This window comes from Gasterosteus aculeatus, chromosome 14 (genome assembly GCF_964276395.1).
Source record: "Gasterosteus aculeatus chromosome 14, fGasAcu3.hap1.1, whole genome shotgun sequence".
Classification (NCBI taxonomy): domain Eukaryota; kingdom Metazoa; phylum Chordata; class Actinopteri; order Perciformes; family Gasterosteidae; genus Gasterosteus; species Gasterosteus aculeatus.
In genome coordinates this window covers 3109923-3125899 of record NC_135702.1, presented here as the reverse complement: position 1 = coordinate 3125899, position 15977 = coordinate 3109923, and positions in this window count along the sequence as shown.

The window sequence follows — 15977 nt, the reverse complement described above, 5'->3', positions numbered from 1 at the left end:
GATGAGATCAGATGAGATAAGCCTGTTCACGGGATTACAGCAGCAAGGGGTAAAGTGCACACACAGACAAATAAAGATAAAAAAAACAAGATCAAAAACTATTACAAATATGCAGTAATACAAAATAACAATAATCCACATCAACACGATGAAATGAAAGGTTTTTTACTCTTTGTGCTAAGCTAAGCTAACCGTTTGCAGACTGAAACGGGGATTACAGAGGAGGCTTTCACAGATGGCACGTAAACACACGCACAGACAAAGCGCCACAGAGACAAAGAAGCGTCGCTCCTAATGAGACGATGGTGGAGTCTTGAAGCTACGCGTGAAGACGCGCTCGTCTTAATGCACAGCGGCACAAGGAGCCTCAGGAAAGTCTATTATTATTATTATTATTTGGATTTCTAATAAAGCTTCATGCCGAGCAAAAGTTGTGTTTGTTAGAAAATGTATTTACTTCGACAACCGTCAAACCAAAACACCTGTCATTTCTACTCGCACACAAAGGACAGAACCGATTTATAGTTCAGCGAGTACGTGAAGGCAATAAACACCTTTGCTAGGGCTTAATTCAATTATTATTAGATTCAAGGGTTAGGTGAGATTAGCGTTGCAGAGGAAGATCAGGCGAATAATGTTGTCCGCTGTAAAACACTGTGCTGCATAATGAAAGCGATGAAGCGGCCTCTGTGTTCATGTGTGTGCGGCTGGTTGTTCTGACCTTTTAGCGTGTAGCCTACGGCCTACTTGCCCTTTTCCAAAGCAGGAGCGGTTGCAGGAACCCATTGGAATATAGCAGCAAAGTGTAAAAGGTATTATTAGGTCCTAATTTTAGTTCATGGGGATCCGTACAATTTGAGACTATTTGCTGGAAAGCGGTGTGAGGGTAAAACGGCCGCTTCACGCCGCTATAAAGATGACGAATGGGAGACAATTTTCACAGTGAGATATGAACGTCACTCAAACATCGTTCAAAGCAAATGAAAAAACCTTCTTCACATCGCTCAACAACTTCACTGCATCAGTCATCAGATAAACAACCGAAACGAGGCTGAAAACATCTTGTACATCTGGTAAAAAAAACCACTTTCATTTCATGCTAAGAGATGTTTTCTACCACATTTTCCATCTGCAGCCTCAGCAGGTCAAAAATAAATGACCATGTCTACTACAGCTGGACGTGCAACGTAGTGATGCCCGTGCAGTTACGTGCACACACACTAAAACACACTTCATAGGAATAAAGATGAAACAGAATAAACGTAGTGAACTGAGTACACGGGATCTAAAGTAAGAGCCACTTGGTGGGTTCAACGCTCAACGTGCCTCCTTCATGGACACCTATTAAACTGCACCGAGCTCATTCATCCCGCGTGAGACTTTTCTGCACCAAATCTCACCTGAACCAGAAAAAGAGAATAATAATCAGATTATCTTTAACAGCAGGGAGACCTACGAGGTCCATCTGCCCTTTAATGTACTCTGTGTACCAAGGCAGCCGCCCTGCAGGCATCCGAGGGACTCTCCATCCATCAGGCCCAATGCCCCCCCCCCCCCCCCCTCCCCAAGCCCCGCCCACACACCCACACACACACACACTCCGTACCCCCGTCTGCCTCCTGACATGAATTACATTTCCGGCTAAACAAAGAGTTGGGGATAGAAACGGCATGTGAGTGCATAGCAACAGGGGGGAGAAAGGAGCCTGATGAATAGCTGTTGCACGTACAGCCACTTTTGGTTGACCCGGGGGGGTCGGAGGGTGGGAGGAGAGGGGGGGGAGACCCTGATTAACAGTGACTGCATTGGGCACTGTAACACCGGGGCCTGTCTTCCTCGTGTTAGATCGAAGGAAACGGATATAGAGGGGCTGATTGAAGTGGCAGGAAAGACACTTAGGACTGGATTGGATGTGCATGTCGTGTTTAACGCTTTGCATCTTTGTCCACGTCAAGAAATGAAAACTAAAACTGATGTATACTGATCAACGTGGCAACAAATAATCTTTCCAAACAAGATTCTGCTTTCACATGAAGCGTCTGAGGGCGACGGTTTAGGCGTCTCCATCTCTAATCACGTCAGACGAGGGATTAAATGGCCCTGTGATGTGAAAAAGAAGGGGACACACACAAGGCACTAAATCCAAGCCAACATACTGAACGCCACCTTGGGTTTGGTGACATGAGCTGTCACAAGCGATACATATTTATAATGAAATATTGTGTGAGATTCGAGGTCCCTTAACGCCACGGACCTGCAGCGGCGGCCCAGTGGAACGCTTTCCCCCGCGCATGCATTTATTCATCTCGCCTGTCACCGAAGAGTAGTGAACCAACGCGGACTCCGAAGCAACGGACGAAAGAAAGGACAGCGATAAACCGATGAATGGAGCGAGCAGCGGCGGACTCCCTCGCCGCCCGCTGAGAAAAGGTCGTCCTCCTCCTCCGTGCGCTTCTCTCGCTTCTCTCGCCTTTTGAATGACAATCCATTACACTCCTCTCGGTCTTCTTATTGTAACCGGCTGGAACTTTGACCCCCCCCTGGATTTCACGTGTTCCCCTGACGCCGCAGGCCGGCGGCGCAGCTTCTGACAAGTCAAAGTGTGAAGAAGAACAAAAATCGGCTCAGGGTTTGATTCTTTGCCGGCGTCGACTGCTGGCGGACTCGAGTCAGTCGTGCCCTGGTGACATCACGAGCAAGGCCCATAATCAAAAAATCGATGGTCCCAGTAAGAAGCGCGTCCGTCTCGGTACTGGAGTCATTCGCCAGAGAATAAACTCTAAACGCATAAACCGCCTCACTGCGCCGTTATTGCTGAAATCCTGATAAATGAGGTCACAGGTCAGATGAGTTTTAGAGAGCAAAAACACATTGCATCATCAATGAAAGGGCTTATGTTTCATATTAAACACATTTTCCATGTACATGTGTTTGCCTGGCCTCTGGCGTACACGCTGCACACGACAGCAGTCACGCCAAAGTTATGGAATTGCAAACCGAGTTCTTAATTAAGACTCAAAGGAAGAAAACCGGATTGTTTGAAGCCTTTCTTCACGCCGTTAATGCAGCGGTTTGGAGAATTTACACATGTTATTCCAGCCGAGCTTAATTCGGGCAGTTCCGTAGCACTTATTTTGAAATATGTTCCCCCGCGTGAACCGCACGCAAGCCGTTTTATTAGCGAAACCGGTGACAACCGCGATAAATAAAAGAAACCGCGCCTGGAACAACCTTCGGAGGCGGACGAGAGGATCGTTTCTCGCGCTTCCTGAGACCTCTGGCCAGACGGCAGAATAGAGCTGTCAGGCGCTAATACAACAGTAGAATTAAATAGATAAATCTCTCTCCTCTCTGCCGTTACCGAGAGCCCAGGAGGCTGCGAGCGGCTCTTCGGAGGTCGATAATAGTTTGAGCTGCAGCCGCGATACCTCTGCTTGATAAGGATTCGCTCGGGGAGCCACGGCTGTGCAGACTCTGATGTTTGTGAATGCATCACTTCGGCCCTCTGGTTCAACAAAGCCAATCACACGCAACACAATGCATGGTTCTCTTTTTTTTTTTTAAAGAAAAGAATAACAGAGCACTTATTTCCCTGCCTGTCAGTCCTTGTAGCCGCTGCAGAGGCTCGTGTGGGTGGAATCTGTCGTTTGATGCAGCTAATTTAACTCCAAAATCCAAAAGGCTGTTTGAGCCTTTTGGATTCAGCCTCCAAAACAATTACGTGAGCGTTTGTTTCTTTCCGAGCCAGAATGACATCAAGCAACAGTAGCAGAACCTGTTTCTGCTGAGTGCCAACTAGTGGTGTGCTCTGCCTTCCCGTTCTCTGATTCACATCTCTCCTTTGTGTGGCACCGAGAGGTTGCAGAACTATTGTACTTTGTAGGGTGCGACGGCATGGGGGCATTGTGCGGTCCGTGTGAGGAATTCAACAACTCTGCCTGTTCAATCCAACCTAACGACTCGGTTTTGTGTTAATCATCATTCTGAGAGACTGCTCTGAATAGCTGGTTTCAACCTCAGTCACATAGTGTTCTGTTCTGAGGTGGAGATGCAAATGCATTTACTGTAATCAGAGCGCTGCAGGGCTTGTTAGCAGAAAGCAGCAACAACTCTTTCATACGTGCAAATTCTGATAAATCGCCTTGTGGTTGACTTTCCTTCCAGCGCGTCCTGACAGACGGTAATAAAGTAAACCATCACACAGTCCAGCTCTGAGTGTAACCCTCCTTGTGCTGCAGGCTTAATCATAAGGCCGTTTATGTTTTATTCAATGGGGTTGTATTGTTACAAAACCCAGAGAAGAAAAGACAGTATTATATTAAATCACTGGGATCCAGAGTAAAGCCGTGCTCTCTTCTCAAGCACGGGGTTTACGCGATCAGTTGCACATCGACAAAGCTGCGGCGAGCTTAGCGCTTTTGTGTTGCGCGGACCGAATCTGGCTTCCTGTGCGTCGACTCCGGACCTCAGACTCGGATACTCGGATTTGAATGCAGCTCGTGTGTAGCTGTGTTTGTAAAGATCACAGGCGATTTTGATGCCGCTATTTTGCAGCATGCAAAGACAAAGGCAGATAAGCCGAACCCAGGAACACTGTGGGAGTTTGCACACGTGTGTGTGTGTGTGTGTGTGTGTGTGTGTGTCTGCGCCAGTATCGATGTCAGTCAATGTGTGTCGGCGACGTGTACCAATTTGCACATAAGAGTGCGTCTGCAGTCCCGAGGCCGAACGAGCAATCGTTTCCTTCGAGGAGACTGCGGCATTCGATTTCATTGACCTTTGACCTGTCGGGGGGAGTACATTTAATGAAATGCATTACACCTCGAGAGGAGCCACTGAGCGTGCGTGGCAAGTGAAGCTCCGTATTCGTCCTCCGGCGGCGAACATTAACGGATAGAAGGTAAAGCCCCTCGCTGCCAAGCACACTCAGGAGGGAAGGTTAGCCAAGGACTGGGCGCCGTCTGATGCTTCGCTGTGACTTTTCTAACCTCCTTGTTGATTTACAGCAGCTGGAGTGGGCAAAAAACACTCCGCCGCAAAGCTACGAACCATAAACCTATGACCATATCTCATCGCATTGACGGCGCTCGGCAAACGAAACGGATTTATCTCTAAATCGGTGACTCCTCCGTTTGAGGCATCATTGTATCCCCCACCTCATCCCTCATACATTTATGCAGCATCCCCAGAAGGGCACCGGTGGGTGAGAAAGGTCACACGGGACAGCAACGCAGACAAGTATTGTCTCTCGGGTTTAAACTTTTTTTAACGGGATAGTTTGACGTTTTGGGACTTATTGGGCCTCGTGTTTTAGTGGGACGGTTGAGGTCACATGTTCGTGCCTCACAGCTGGAGCTCAGCGTAGCGAAGCATGTGGCTCCGGTCAAAAGAAATGCCTCGCCCGCAAAACCAATGTTTTCCTACGACAGAGCGCGCGCGGCTCGTTGGTCTCTCGCCGGCCGAATTGCTGCATTTTTCTTGCAGTTTTTATAAGTGCATTGAAGTTGAAATATTCTCAACTTTTCCGCTGCAGCCGCTCACGAGAGGCCTTTACTGCCTCACCGCCGCCTTCCTGTTTGGATGCCGGTAAATGTGGGAGGAACGGGAAAAAAAAAAGATCCATTTAAGCAGTTTTACAATTAAATGTATCAGTTTTCCACGTCGGCATTGAATCAAATCATCCGACGGCCCGTCTGCACACGCACCCTCATCAGCGGTCCGGTTTTCGAAAGAGGCCGTGACCATTTCTGGAGAATGTCCAAGACTTTGTGAGTAATTGTCTTTTCATAGCACACAACCTGGTGTGGGTGAGGAATGGCGATTGAGTGTGCAGGGTGCAAATATTCCTCGAAACTGTCCCACAATGAGGAACAAAAGGATCACCGTACGAGGGATACAAAATAGAAGTTTCATATCGGCCTTTGCTTTAGAAAAGTCTTAGACCTTTTCCTTCATTGAGTTTCCCTTAAGAAGTTTCCGCATAACAAGAAAAACTGTAAATATGAAACAATTTGTCTCCGTCTACAGTGATCGGTCCAAAGACGGATTTTTCTCCTCGTAAATCCATAATGAAAAGAGTCGAAGGAGTCTGGCGGGGGGACGTCTTCCTCTGCAGCGGCGGTCAGGACAGAAGCAGCCGAATGACTCTCGTCGACACGAGGCTCCGGCAAATGAAAAAGGACGGGTGATGGGGTCGAAAAAAGAAGATAGAGGTCTTTTCTATGCCTGCGCCTGTGTGACAGCTGGAACCCCCCCCCCCCCCCCTCTTCCCCCCCCTCTCGTCTCCCCTCTCGCCTCCCCTGCGCTGGAGGGGCCGGTCTGTCCCCGCAGGACCAAATTGGCTGTCAAAGCTGCCAGAGACGACCCTTCAAACAAGCAGCCCTCTCATATTTCTCCTGTAACATGAACTGGGGCAGAGAGAATGCAATTACCGCTCCCCTTTCGTATGTCATCTGTGTCACGTATGAAGGTAAAAAACACAGAGCAGCTCTTGTAATAATGACTCCCCCAAAAGTCTTTTACCTGCAGGTGTCTGGGATCCGATTACCTCAGCCGGGATTGTCAAAACTCTTCTACATGATCTGCTATTACGCTTTATTCTCTCCCACATTTTGAAAAAAGCTCTTTATCAAACCACAGAGCTTGAATTATATTACACCCTCTTGTCTCTCTCCTAATTTCCCTCCGCTGATTGTCCTTTACTTGGCTCTAAAGGAGTCACACAAAGCCAAAGGCCTCCGCTGACATCCTCATTAAATAAATTAAATCCAATTTGCTATGACAGAAACAAAGTTGGTCGACACAAACTAACCACCGAGGGTAAAGAACTATTATTTTGAATGCAAATGAACATAATGCGAGCAATTGGAATAAAAGTGTAGAGCCTCTGCGATTGGCTGGCGACCAATCCAGGATGTACCCTGTCTATCGCCCGAAGTTGGCTGGGATGGACTCCAGCCCCCCCGCGACCCTGTGTGCAGGATAAGCAGTTTGACAATGGATGGATGGATGGATGTAGAGCCTACAGCCCATCTTCCCAAAACAGCATCTGGTGGTATCCTGCATTTTTCTTACAGTCAAACAACAAGTCGAAAAGCAGAGCTCAATAGTAAAAGAAAAAGGTTAAAAACCCCTTGAACGAGCTGCATAATTGCACCAAGTGAGGTTTGCCTCTTGCTTTCTTAGTGGTGACAATTTGGTTTGGTTTTCACATCTGGCCTTCGTCCACTTTGCTGCAGGCTCTGTGGATTTCTCATGCGTTCAATAAATGTTTCTCCCTTAAATGGATTAAATTCACTAACCAGGCACGCTCAGATATTCATCACGCGGATCAAATTCCATCTGCATTCTCATTGTGAAGCTAAAGGTCTTGTTTGAATATGACTCCATCTCCGCTTTGATTTAAGAAACGAATGCGTTCAGCCGGAGCGATTCAAACCTTCTTTTTTTTTTTTTTTTTTTGCGTCACTCTAAATTGCCCCGAAAGGGAGCGTTTGCTAAAAGGCTCGATTCGGGAAAACAGATTGAGCGCCGCCCACGGCGACAGACCGCCGTCCCGGCTCCGCGTCTGCACACATTTCCTCATTAAATGTGCCGCTACGAGACGGCAGAGGTGATCGATCGGCGGCAGCGCACTCTCATCCTCGCGTGCTCCTCACATGATTCATCATTTATACTCCAGCTCACACCTCCACAGCAACACCTTTTGTGTGTGTGTGTGTGTGTGTGTGTGTGTGTGTGTGTGCGAATGGTCACAATCAAGTGCGGGGAATTCACGTCACTATCTGAGGCAAATCCAAATGTTCGGGGGGGCGATTGCTAAAGGGTGAAAGGTCACGACGGAAGACGTTCAGCCTGCCGCAGAGACTCACGCCAGTGTTAAAGCGGGAGGACATTTCTCCCCCCCACCGCTCTCCCTTCTCCCTCGACACAAGAGGAGGTCATTTAGCAACTCCGGGGAGGTGCGGACGGGACCGATGACTTGTATGACACGTGAACTCTTCGCACTCTCATTACCCGCCATCCATCAGCACCCGGGCGCCGCCCCCTCCCCCCCGCCTCCCCCCTCGGCTGACAAGTGACCACCGGGTGAATCTCAATTAAACACTTCTCCGCTCTCGTCCGTCGCCACCGCCTGCGGCCGCATCACGGCGGTCGCGGGGCGGCGGGGAGACAGACCGGCGTGCAAATTAAACGCAGAGTGAGCGGATGCAACCGCGTCGCGACCTGCGAGCCGCGGAGGCCCCGTCGCCCCGGGGGGGGGGGGGAAAGACTAATATGTTCCCCATGAATAAATTTGGTTTTCATTGCACCGCTGTGCTGCACAGCGAGCTCTGGGTACAAGAAGAAGAAGAGAAGCAGACATTAATGGGGCCGCGGGAAAGCGAGGCTCTCACAGAGGAAATGCAAGTGCAGGAGTACGTCATGTGCGCCAGGTGTGTCTGCAGACACGCAAACACCCGGAGAGGCAGAGCTGCTATTTCCAGGCCTGCTCTCTGCGTAATGAATTGCAGACGCTCTCGTCTCTGCGTCCTCGCAGGACAAGCGTGTCCCTGGACCGCGCGTCAGCTGGCGGATTGGTTTATGTGGAATACGTCGAAACGACAGCTGGATATCGAATTTTATAGGCGACCGAAATGTTACGGTTCGCTTTCATGAAACAAAAAAAAAAAGGGTCAAAGACGGGGGCGACAAGCAGAACGGACAATGCTGTTGTGGCAACCTGTCAATCAGAAGGTGGCTTCGACCTGACGCATTTTCTACTTTTTGGTCCATTTCGCTGTAAATGGGAGCATCATTTTCTCAATGAGCATCCTGCTACATGGAGCAAGACCTGAAACTGGGCCATTTTCCACACTGGACTTCTTCCTTTAACCAGAGGAGAGACACGTCCGCAGTGCATCTTCAATTTAAATGGACACTTCTTCCCAGCAAAAAAAAAAGGAAATCAGCAGTTTTGGTTAAGTGGTCTCCTGAAAGTAACCCAGCCGGACGCGAGTCACCTGTGACTAAACGGCCGTCCATTTGTTGGCGAATGAGAATCCTTATGCAAGAGAACTTTTAACAGCCCACAACTTTGCACATCAAAGCGGCCTATGTGGAATTTTAAGTGGATCCAGTGAGCGTTAAACGCTTTCCCCTCATTAAGTGTCACAAACTTAAGCGCATCCATGAGTCGTGCTGCGAGGGTTTTCAGCCGAAGTGTTCCAGTCCTTCTCGTGCATTTACCTCACTGCCATTAAAATTCACTCGACGAGCAACAGACACCAGTCGGGGGGGAAAAACATTTCACAGTATCACACGTTTTAAACAGTCATTAATTATCCGACCGCCGTCTACAACGAGCCCTCTGACCTTCGTCACGCGTCTCTTGTTAGCAAAAATAAGGCCTAACGGGAGACTTCCCCCGCCCCCCCCCCGCCGCCGCCGCCCTCTCCGCCGCTAATTGGGCCCCTGAAACTGCCGCCGGCTCGGTAATTGTGGCGTTGTGTCTGAATTTGCACTTCACTGCTTCACCCCCCCGCGATTGGAATTCATACGGGGGGCTCGGGGGGGGGGTCCGCAGCGTCCCGCTCCATCTCCGCGTGAGGGGACTGTGGTTTTGATGCAAATAGCTTTTAGTTTGCTTCCTGTCTCCGTCTTTTCCCTCTCACCAATAATTGATGGGGAGTTTAGGGAGAGCGCGAGCAGCGTCGTGAAATAAGAAAAGGGTGAAGTGATATTACCATAAGTGAGCCGGGTACTTCTTCAGTCTCTAACTGTCAAACTGCAAGAAAACAGTGGAAAGACAACAAAGACAAGCAAAGTTTGTTCCTGAGTAATTAGCGAGGTAAAATTAGCCCGTCGGTGGAGTCTTGCCGCTTTGAAGCGGCGCCATTTCCTTTTCACATCTAAGTCGCGTGTCAAATTTTCATCGCTGCCGTTCGGCGACGGCGCTTTTGTTTCACTCAAGGCGGATCTGCTCGCTCGTGTGCCAAAGCGAACCTTTTGACTGGTTAATGGCGAATGAGATGCATCAACGCGGCGCTAATTATCGATGACAGACATATTCTGCTGTCTCTCTCTCTCTCCGATAACGCCACCGCCCACTGTGTGTGCACACGGGCAGCCGGAGCCGCATTCCAACACTTCTGCTCACACGATTTTAGCCGAGCGCCGGCGTTGCCTCTGGATTTTGGCCTCTTCACTTGTTGGCAAATAAAGCAGCGCATTGTTAACGTTTCCTTCCTCTGTCACTTGTTTTTCCTTTTCTTTCTTTCACGGCGCGTGATTCACACGCCTCCATTGCAACATTTGTGCCTCCATGTTTCCATCTAATTACTTCGGGCACGAAACCGAATTGGCTTCACTCATGGAACATTGTGTGGTTGTTGCTTTTTTAAAAAAAGGTACTAAGCCAAGATCATGAATCCGCTGACCTGAAACCTCCACTGAGAGGTACGACTCACCGCACTACACTTCCCTTTGACCTTTTCAATACAATACTTTAAATCCCTTTAATATTGCTAAGCCAATATTTTTGCAGCCTGTATTAGTATTAGTTCACTTTTATAAGTGAATAAAACTGTTTGAGCATTTCCAATTGAGTTACTTTCAAAAGCATTTGGTTTGGTATCAACATCCCAACTTCCTGTCAATGGGTAAGAAACAACCCACATATCAAATAAAGTCTGATCCCCCCCCAAAAAAAATCTTTTAATGAGACCAAATCCTTTTAACTCATAGCCTAACTGCCAGTGTTATGAATACAATCGTGTGTGTGTGTGTGTGTGTGTGTGTGTGTGTGTGTGTGTGTGTGTAGGGGGCTCACAGCAGTACAACAGGAAGAGCAGCAGTTTCCTCAGGAGGACGAATCACATCAAAGACATCAAAAAACATGCAGAGTCGACATCAGGCCGAGTGAGGATCACCTCACAAGAACCAACCACACGCTCACGTCCTCAGATTCCATTAAAGCTGAACTGCAATTGAACTGTAAATTAAGAAATCTTTGTGTCTGATATATTGCACCTGACAGACTTTTTACTTTTACTGCTCCAAGCAATGGCTCAAAAACTCCAACGCCCACTCTAATTTAAACGAGTTTTAAATTCACATTTTATATCCCAGGTTTCCAGGATGGGAATCTTCATTAATAACAGGCTATTTAATTTCCCATCAAAGGTACGAGTCCCGTAGAGCTAAAACAATTTATCGTGAGAGGGGATGTCCAAAATGATCCCAAAAGGCATCCGTTAACCTTAACGCGTGAAGCCTCCATCGTGCCGGGGGAAGCCGATCATAATCAATCCGCTGGGCTTTAAAAGTCACACCGGCGCCGGCCCGCAGTCCACGCAGCGTCACATGGTTCCGCAGCAGGAAGTATCCTGCTGCTGGAAACAAATGAAGAGACAGTGATTCTTGCTTGCTTGCTTTTACCGTGTAAAAGTACCGTGTTTTGCTCATCAGGCAGAACAACAAACCTGAGGCAACAACTACACGCTATAAAATAAATTACCTCCATATAAGTTTTTAGGGCTTGAGTGTCTTCTTCCGGTCAAGGGGAAATGCGCGCCTTTCAAATCTGCCTTTGGCCTAAATATCTCCGGTGCACAGAGAGCATCTCTCACTCCAGCTCCTCTCGGCTGGATACAAGACGGAGGTCGAGGGCGGACGCGCCGCGTGACTGAAAGCTGCAGAATGCCAGTTTTGGTCTTTGTGCGCGGGCGGATGGAGGTGAGGACTGACCTTGTTTTCACCTGTTTTTAATGACCAGGCGTTCATCCAGGAGGGCCGGCTGTGTGTTTGCTGCTTCCTCTGATGTCAGGAAGGACATTCGCTGAATGGGGCAGGGTTAGGATTAGGTAAGAAGCGTTAGGGGTAGGGGTTAGGGTTAGGTAAGAAGCGTTAGGGGTTAGGGTTAAGTAAGAAGCGTTAGGGTTAGGGGTTAGGGTAAGGTAAGAAGCGTTAGGGGTTAGGGTTAAGTAAGAAGCGTTAGGGTTAGGGGTTAGGGTTGGTAAGAAGCGTTAGGGTTAGGGGTTAGGTTAAGGTAAGAAGCGTTATGGGGTTAGGGTTAAGTAAGAAGCGTTAGGGTTAGGGGTTAGGGTTAGGGGTTAGGGTTAGGGTTAGGGGGTTAGGGTTAGGGTTAGGGTTAGGGTTAGGGTTTGGGTTAGGGGTTAGGGTTAGGGTTAGGGTTATGTAAGAAGCGTTAGGGGTTAGGGTTAGGGGTTATGTAGGAAGCGTTAGGGTCGGGGGCTATGTAAGAAGCGTTAGGGGTTAGGGTTAGGGGTTATGTAAGAAGCGTTAGGGTTAGTGGTTATGTAAGAAGCGTTAGGGTTAGGGGTTATGTAAGAAGCGTTAGGGTTAGGTAAGAAGCGTTAGAGTTAGGGTTAGGGGTTAGGGTTAGGGTTAGTGTTGTAATTATTCTAACCGCAATCTGTTTTAGTCAAAATAACCTGGCACCTGTATAAATGTATTGCCGAGCTTTGCTAACAAAGACATTGCTTAAACAAGGACATTTGAGAAAGGAGGGTAACCGAACGACAATTAGAGGTTATTTTCAAGACCGTTGCCTTTGACATCCTTCTGTAAACGTTGTCAAAATCCAGAATAGACCGAAACCTACAGCTCAGAATCACACCTGTCTTCATCACTTAACCTTTTGATGAATAACTCCAACACAAAAAACCCGCCTGACAAGCGTTACTGCGTTGCCATTCTATCCAGTGAGAAAAGGCTAAATCACAACTAATCCCGTGTTCTTAAGAGCCTCACGACACCTCAATTATCCATTACCCATCAGCCCGTGTTTACACCGTCTCCCGCTGCACACGCACACGCACACCGCACGCTGACACCTGACGGTCATCTGTGACTCACAAGGACAAAGGAGGAAGATGAGTGTCCCGTGGAGAGGCGGGTGGGAGGGTTGAACTAATGAGCGAGGCCATTGTGGAGGATAACAAAGCCGTCACGCTCGGCGAGATCACAGCGAACTGCTCGTCCGCGCGCTCTCACGAAGGCCATCCGCTGCTCGTCACACGCCCCCCGAGTGCTGACAGGTTCGGGGGCCCCTCGGCGTGTCGGCTCCCCTCCTCGGAGCGCAAAAACACCAAGGCTGCAATTAAAGGAGGCATTCAAAAAAATGGCCGCACTCCGTCTGGACACAATTAGAAAAAAAAAAAAAAAAGAGCTTCTCTTCCTTTGTAATTTTTCTTTTTGAAAGCAGATGATGCCGTGCTGCCATGCTTTCATGAACAAACCACACACACACATGATCAAACACATTTTTGCTCAACGGGCTAACACACACACACACACACACACACACACACACACACACACACACACACACACACACACACACACACATGCTGTTGTTGTTTCAACAGCATCACAGGAACAACCGACGACAGTAAGAACGGGCGGTGAAAACACTTCAAGAAAAACGAGAGATACCTGAAAGATGTGTATGCAGCATCTTCCACCTTCTTTCTGATTGTCAAAAAATACAATCAGAAACATTTTTTTAAGTTTACCGTTTGTATGATTGTCATAAATGTGAGACACGATGTGTGAAAATGTGAACTCTCCATTTCAACCCTTTTTGACATACTTGCAACATCAATGTGAACTGTTTCTTCTCCTCCAGGAGCGGCCTCCTTGTTAGTCAGGTCCAGAATGAGGAAGAAGAAGCAATGTGAGATTAGTGCATCATCAGTATTTCTGTATATCTTAGACAATCATTACCATCGACATCGGGAGATACATTTAGGGTATAAGTGCGACGCTGTTTACTTCAAAAGGCAAAGACCCCATAACAGTGTCGGCGAGCTTATTAATGCTACATTGACGTCACGCGGAGGGATAAAATTTGCCATTTTCCAGCTTATAAAACAAACATCCAAGTCGTAAACCCTGACCAGCTGATGTGTTTTTCCAAAAGGTTGTGACATACACAACTTGGGTTCCAGTATATTGGAAATTTTGTGTAGGAAACAAACGTGTATTGCTTGTGTCGGGCCAAAAGAACCATTTCTAGATCAATTTAAATAGCTCATTTCTGGAAAACGTTTCGGTTCTGTTTCTGGTCCTCTTTGCCTCCAGTGCACATCTCACGCGCACGCCGCTGCTCTGCGGCCGTGACACTGACGTCCGTGACACTGACGTCCGGGTGCTATAATTAGCATTTCTTTTGGGGTGAACGGCATTGCACTTGGCTTTGACGCAGCTGCAGGAGACGGCGGTGACATTAAACGGGGACGCGATGAGTTGAAAGCAATTAAGTCCGAGGTCAAAGGTTAAGATCAGAGGGCGTGTCGCTTAAAATGCCACTTCGAAAGCACCTCTTTGCAAAGGCTGCAAGGACACGTTAGAAGGATTGTTAAAGTCGCACTGACACATCAGAGAAAAAACGCATTAAAAGTCAGATCAATTTACAGTAAGTTGTTACAGTTGTAGTAGATTTTCTCCTCTAGCTGAAGTCTGTATTTATTGAGTCCAGCATGTCACTACATTTCACCCCCAGAGAAATCTAATAACCTGTATATATATATATATATATATATATATATATATATATATATATATATATATATATATATGTGGCTGTATATTGTTCCGGTTTTCTCATAAAAGCAGTTCTCACTAGGATAAGCTTTAATGGCTGTTATTTATATTTTGGCCCGGGCAGGTTTATTCAGTGTGCCTACAGAAATCATTACACTCCCCCCCCCCTCCGGGAGAGGCTTTAGCTACGCATGTTTCACCCTGGCAGATGACTCAGCGATAATACGCTCGCCCCTTTATCGCTTCCTTTCCTTCGGCGGTGTTGGTTACCTTCCACAGGGGTCATTAAAAAACAACCAGGGGAGGCAGAAAGAGGCCACGTGCAGCAGCAGCTTTCTTTAAGTATAATCAGGAAGGAACTACTTCTGATTACCGTGGCGACACACAGGCTGAGAAACACTAATCAGCTGTTGAGTATTTATCGCCATTTCAATTGTATGGTTTACTGAAGAAAAATTCTACGCTACAGAGATCTTAATCAGAGGCTTTGTTAAGTTTTGTGAAATGAGAAGCCATTGTGATGTTATCAGGGAATTAACTGGAAATACGCAGATGGCTGATTGGTATTTCACGATAGTGTTTGTGCAACACATGCGCGCTCACATGACAGGTGAACAAAATGCTCGTCTTGTAGTAGAACGGGCCGTTCCTGTCTGACTTTGTCACACAAAAGCATTTTCCACTTCAAAAAGCCGCGTTCGACAGGTTTCTATGAGTAAAAAGAAAAAGAAAAAGAATTAAATAAAAGACGCGTAAGCACATTTTGGTTGTACTATAATATATGGTCCGTGAATTCAAAGCCGCTGCTCACTGACGTGCACACGGTGAGTCAAAGGTGATTAAGGCTTAAAAAGACACTTTCATTGTGGCAAAAAGAATGAGCATAATGGATCTATAAGAGGCCGCAGGCAGCACAAAGAGGATCGCGTTGAGGTCTGACGACTTCGCCACATCGCTCTTCAGTATGAAAGACCACAAAGAGAAAAGCTCCTATATAAGGAATAAAATGCATTAAAACGTAGGACAACGACATGAGACGGTACGAAATAAAAATACATTGAAATAACTAAGTGGCACGACTTGAGTTAAGAGAGAATGAACAGAAGAGGCCCAGAATCTGACCCCTGAGGAGCTCCACACTCTTACTACTTGATTAGAGGAGCAGCTTCAATAAGAACAAGGTAATCAAGTCAGAGTTAAATTATTAAAATCAATATGTGGTTATTAAAGCATTAATTAGACTTTACGTCTCTGCAAAGGACATTAGATAAGGCAAGATCGAATCATCTAAAACTCTCCTTGGAGAGTTCAGCTGATATGGGACGCAGTTTGTGTGCAGAGCCTTGGATGAAGAATAAGCTGCACATCGCAGGAGACCTGTTCATCTGCTCTTCTGCCTCAAAAGGAGAGAGCAACAGAGACAGAGGTGG